General features: G+C 36.6%; 1 pseudogene; it reads left to right on the forward strand.

The window, feature by feature from the left end:
• The first annotated feature begins 4,547 nt into the window (after window positions 1-4,547).
• LOC114211548 (ribosome biogenesis protein NSA2 homolog pseudogene) lies at window positions 4,548-5,330 on the forward strand (annotated as a pseudogene).
• Window positions 5,331-5,982: the final 652 nt, after the last annotated feature.

Below are 5,982 nucleotides of genomic sequence, written 5' to 3' on the forward strand. Positions count from 1 at the left end.
TCTAATAGATCATCTTTTTCTCAGGTTGATTACATCATCAGATACAATGAATTAAAATATATTGAAAAAAAAAGAACAAACTGAAGATAGGATTAAATTCTACTTTAAAAAAAGTTGCCCAGGGGCGCCTGGGTGGCTCAGTTGGTTAATCGACTGCCTTCAGCTCAGGTCATGATCCTGGAGTCCCGGGATCGAGTCCCGCATCGGGCTCCCTGCTCAGCGGGGAGTCTGCTTCTCTCTCTGACCCTCCCCCCTCTCATGTGCTCTTTCTCTCTCACTGTCTCTCAAATAAATAAATAAAATCTTTAAATAAATAAATAAATAAATAAATAAATAAATAAATAAATAATAAAGTTGCCCAGCGCAGACAGCATCTGCCTCAGATCTGCCCCAACCCCTGGGCGGGTGGAACTAGGGATGAGAGTACATTTTATTTTACGAGCAGCCAATAGTCTGATTCTTCTCACTTAAGAAATGTGCCTGCTTGTCCACCACTCTTGTTCTCATTACCTCTGCCCATTTTCCAGTTCTGCCTCCGGTTTCCATCAATGATGGGGCTGCCCTCCCCCCAGCTAACCCCACTTGGCTCCATGCTTGTCTGGGGTAGTAGTGTTACTCAGTGGGTCTTTTCCCAGCCTCCCCCACACACGCTGTCTGGTGGAAAGGTGCCTATGTCATTCCTAGAGGAAGCCCTTGGGACACCTAGCTTCTTTGCCGATCCAGGGTCATCCAGCACCATGGGTTGGGTAAAAAGAACCCTGACACTGCCTTTTGAGAAACAAGCTTGGAAGGCGGTGGCTTCTTTCCACCCACTGTCACCCTCTGCCTCATCAGCTCCTGAGCAGCCGGGCCAGTGTCCTGCTGGTCCTGGGGACACCTGCCCTATCTTTTTGTACCAGTTAAACTCTAGGGGCCCCATCTGTGTTCATTTTGTCTGAATCTCTACCTTACTCTTTTATTCTACCAGCTGTTTTACATAATGTTGCTCATGGACTATTTATGTAAGGGAGAAGAAGCAGAAATAAATCTATAAATATATATTTTAAAATAAAATAAATCTTGAATAAAGCATTGCCTTTCTATCCTTATGTGTGTGTCAAGAGAAAAGTTCTGTTATGAAAAAATTATAAAGCTTTCTTTATGTAATTAATTTTTATAATTGTTGCTCAGTTTCAATCTGCTGTTGTTTCACTCCATTTGCCATGTTTATTCACAAAGGCTTGCTGTATTTTTTTGCCTTCCTTTAATCTTTTGATGTCTGGTTGAATCCCTACCATTCCCATGCTGCTTCAGCCTACATTGATCTCCCTTTTTGTAGTCTCTCATAGCACTTGCTGATTAATTTTGTGTTACTGTCTTACAATATATGTTGTAATCAGCTAAGCTAAGGTAGGGATCGTTAGAAAATAAGTCAATCTGAAATATAATGACATGTTATTTTTCATGTTTTTTTATTTTGCATAATTTTTCCTATTCTCTCTCAGAGTTTTCACTATTATTATTGCTAAATGTTAAGGCTCACTGTCATGAGCCTTTAATTAGGAGACTTCCCCCAAAGCTAATATTAGTGAATATTAGAACACATGGTGCTTCTTGAACTTTGGCATCAAAAAAATTAATAATTTACCCTGAATGACATCTCTAGTCATCATTAGGCAGGGAATTTCTAGTTTTATTGCTCTCTGTGTGAATTGTGGCAATGAACTACTAAATCATGGTCACCTCAGGTTATATGTCTTCTTCTTTTTTTTTTTTTTTCTTTAGAACAACACATTAAGCAGCTCAATTCAAATTATGTGTCATTCTAATTGGAACTGGAGAGCAATTAACTTTTGCATGGCAAAATGTCAAGTACTTTTTTTTAACTCATCAAAAGGAATTTGTCAAGAGAAGTCTATAGCTTCATATAAATTACAGTTGTTGCTATCATTGGTCTCTGTTGCAGTTAGCTTGTGAACTCCTTTTAGTATGGCTAAGGATAACAACTAGGAAATTGAAGAAGCAACAACTATGTTTTGCCTCTTGGCATGACATCACTTCTTAAGAGTCAAAATCAGTTACAAGTTCCAATTCATGTAAATAGATTTTCCCCATTTTATACAAAAAGAAAACTATAAAATGCCCAAGTTGTATTTTTCTCTTTAGTCCCAATATCCCCAAATTTATATTAATGAAATCTATTTATGTTTATAAATTACAAATAATTGTAGTTCATAAACCAGCACTGTAAATCTAATACCAAAGGATTAAATAGCAGACAAGAAATTGCACAAGCAGTATCTATATTATCTTCCTCCACTTCATAATTGGATATATTCCCTAGAGCCCTGTAAATTATAATTTAAAGAATATTTTTTAGAAAACTGTACATCTTTCTTTTCTTTTTCTTTCTTTCTCTCTTGCTTTCTTCCTTTCTCTTTCTTTCTCTTCTTCTGTGTTCTTATCACAGTGTAATGTTAAAGACTTGAGATTTATTGAATTTCAGTGACAGATTGGAGAAATGTGACACAAAATATTTTTCCTAATAGACCCAAATATCTTTAGTTCTTCCATAAAAGAAAGCCAAAAGTGAATAAACTTTTTTCAGTAATTAGTATTTTATCATTTGGAAATGATTTAGATATTAAATGAATATCCATCATTAAACTTACCTCACTGTAACTTTAAGGATTCAAGTTACCAAAAAGATTTTAGAAACTATTTTTAAATAGACATATTATAAGTCATAATTTATATTTTTTTATTTAAATTCAATTAGCAAACTTATAGTACATCATTAGTTTCAGATCTAGTGTTCAGTAAATTGTCAGTTGTGTATAACACCCAGCGCTCATCACATCCCATGCCCTCAGTGCCCATCACCCAATTACCCAATCCACCCACCCACCTCCCCTCCAGCAACCCTCAGTTTGTGTCCTATAGTTAAAGAGTCTCTCATGGTTTTTCTCCCTTTCTGATGACTTCTCATTCTGTTATTGTTGAAAAGTTCATTTATAAACTTATTTACTTATATCTACTTAACTTACTTGTTCATAACGATCATATTCAGATCATTCAAAAAATCTCATAAAACCTTAAACATCTAGCCATCCTCTTAAGTTATCTTTCTTGCTGATAAATTCTGTAATGGGGATAATGTATTTGACTTCTAGCAAACCTAGGCAGAGTGAAAGTTATTTGGCTGCATTATATCTAGTGATGATAACTCTACAGATATTCCAGTTTTAATTAAACTCACAAACTTAAGCAAGTTTTTATTTACTGAAGATTATTCTAGATCACATGAATTTGAAAAACTTTTGAGTTAGTTTCCACATTTCTGAGAGTACACTTAAATTTATATAAATGCTTAATTTTCTTTTAGCCAAGTAAGTAGAGCTGTCTACAAATTAATTTTGGCAATACCATTCAGAGGTAGAAAAAATATTACACATCTATAACATACATACACAGACGTAGATAAACATGCAGACAAATACAAACAGAAATCTTACAGTTCTTGTTTTAAAAACTTAGCCATGAAGAGTATGATAATGCAAAACTCACTTCTTCATAAAAGAATAATTTGGTCCAAATTATGTTTCTGGCAATGGAATAAGTTAAGGTTAATTGATAAGATGGCTTAAACTCTTTACTAATATTTGTGGAGAAGACTTTTAAGATTTCTTTCATTTGTGTAGTTTCCAAAAAGCATCTTCATTTTTTTCCCCCCTCTGATAAGAATTAGTTTCCTAGAGAAGACCAGGAGAACATTTATGTCTCAAAAGCACAGAGAAAGAATACAAGTTCTTCCAAGAAGGAATTTTGTTTTCTAAGGCCAGAATTTTTACAGTACCTACAAGCCTTCTGAAATGAATAAAGGAGGTTTGAGGATTGGTAAAAAGGATAGTTTTTTAAAATTTTTTGATTCTTTTTTTTTTTCTGTTCTTGTAAAGATTCAATTTGTTTAAGACAAGTCGTACAGGTTGTCCTCAATTTGGGGGAGTGTTTGTAATTCCTCAAAGAATTGGCTTATAACCTGAATGATATCAAGGGTCACCAAACAAATATATCATCTTCAGTTTGGTTCTTTATGTCAGAAGTTCTTCATCTAAAATAGAAATCAAAAGATTTCCTTGTTCTAGATTTAGAGTTGTTTGTCTTTGGAAAGTTTTTCTTTCCCTCTGGGTACACAATTTCATTTTAGCTTAAGGGAAAAGGCCTAAAAAAAGTTTCTGTCAGGCTCTGAATATCAGCTTCCAGCCAACTTCTGACCATAGAGTTACTTTAAAAAAATCCTGTTGAACACCTTGTTGAATTTTAGCCAAGACAAACAGTAAATATCCCTGGCATTATTGAACAATCCCTTGAATGCAAGCAGCATCCCCAAAAAGGATGCAAAAGATACTACCCTCTCAAGTTCCAGACCCACTCTTAAAAGTAAGAAAAGAAGGACTCTCTTTCCCGTCGCAGCTTGCGTGGAGTCAGTTCATGGGTCTGGGAGACCCGAAAATTGAGAGCTTTGTCACTCCCCGGCAGCTGCACCTGATGGCTCTGTGGCTGTCACCATGCCACAAAATGAATATATTGAGGTACACCAGAAGCAATATGGCTATCATTTGGATTACCATGAGAAAAAAAAGAAAGAAAGAAGGTCAAGAGGCTCATGAATGTTCAAAGAAGGCAAAAAAGATGATTGGTCTGAAAGCTAAGTGCTACCATAAATAGCGCCATGCTGAGAAAATACAAATGAAAAAGACTATCAAGATGCATGAAAAGAGAAACACCAAACAAAAGAATGATGAAAAGACTCCACAAGGAGCAGTACCTGCGTATCTACTGGACAGAGAGGGACAGTCCCGAGCTAAAGTACTTTCCAATATGCTTAAACAAAAACGAAGAGAGAAAGTGGGAAAATGGGAGGTTCCTTTACCCAAGGTTCATGCCCAGGGAGAAACAGAAGTATTAAAAGTTATTCGAACTGGAAAGAGAAAGAAGAAAGTATGGAAGAGGGTGGTCACTAAAGTCTGTTTTGTTGGAGGTGCTTTACTTGAAAACCACCTAAATATGAAAGACTCATTAGACCAATGGGCTTACGTTTCAAAAAGGCCCATATAACACATCCTGAATTGAAAGCCACCTGCCAATACTTGGTGTAGAAAAGAATCCTTCATCCCCACTATATACAACTTTGGGTGTTATTACCAAAGGCAGTGTAATTGAGGTGAACGTGAGTTGGGCCTTGTGACACAAGGAGGCCCAGTTATTTGGGGCAAATATGCCCAGATTACCAACAACCCTGAAAATGATGGATGCATAAATGCAGTCCTGCTGGTTTGACAGCAGTTTCAGAGAAGTAATTCCTTACAATTACTGAAGACTACACACTGATCAGGAAGACCACCATTACTGTGGTGGTTCTGAATACTACCAAACAGCCTTATGTATCTGCAGTCATCAAGAGAAGTATTTATTCTATTGTGAAAAACATTAATATAGACATTTATTTAAAAAAAAAAGAAAAGAAAGAAAAGAAAAAGAAGCAGATAATTCCCCTGAGAGCTGTCAACAATCAGTAGGGCCCTAGCCTCAAATGGAGTGCAACCTGCATTTCAGTTGGCCATATCTAGCTGCAAGTGGAGTTCAACCCATTTTCTTCTGGTTATATCTTTGGGTCCCCAAACTGATCGTTGAGCTGTCTGCATATATAAGAACTGACAATCCATGTGCCCAGGCAGGCAGAAAGTGAAGTCAAGTTCTCAGGACACAAAATAAGACAAGCAAGAAGGCAGTAATTGTCCCTGGGAGAGAAGAGATCAGCAACCAATGGGCAGCTCAGAACCATATTCACAAGAGTCAGGTTTTGGAAAGGGAAGGACAATGTGAAATTTTACCTTCCTTTCTCTACCAGGCACTACAGATATCAAGAGAACTGACATTAGAAAGAATTCTCTCCCTTCACTGGCTTCTGCCAGTTTTCCCACGATCCTACCTGAAGTGAGT

Source organism: Eumetopias jubatus, unplaced genomic scaffold, assembly GCF_037043125.1.
Source record: "Eumetopias jubatus isolate StellerSeaLion01/CBP00866 unplaced genomic scaffold, mEumJub1_p1.0 scaffold_3, whole genome shotgun sequence".
Classification (NCBI taxonomy): Eukaryota; Metazoa; Chordata; class Mammalia; order Carnivora; family Otariidae; genus Eumetopias; species Eumetopias jubatus.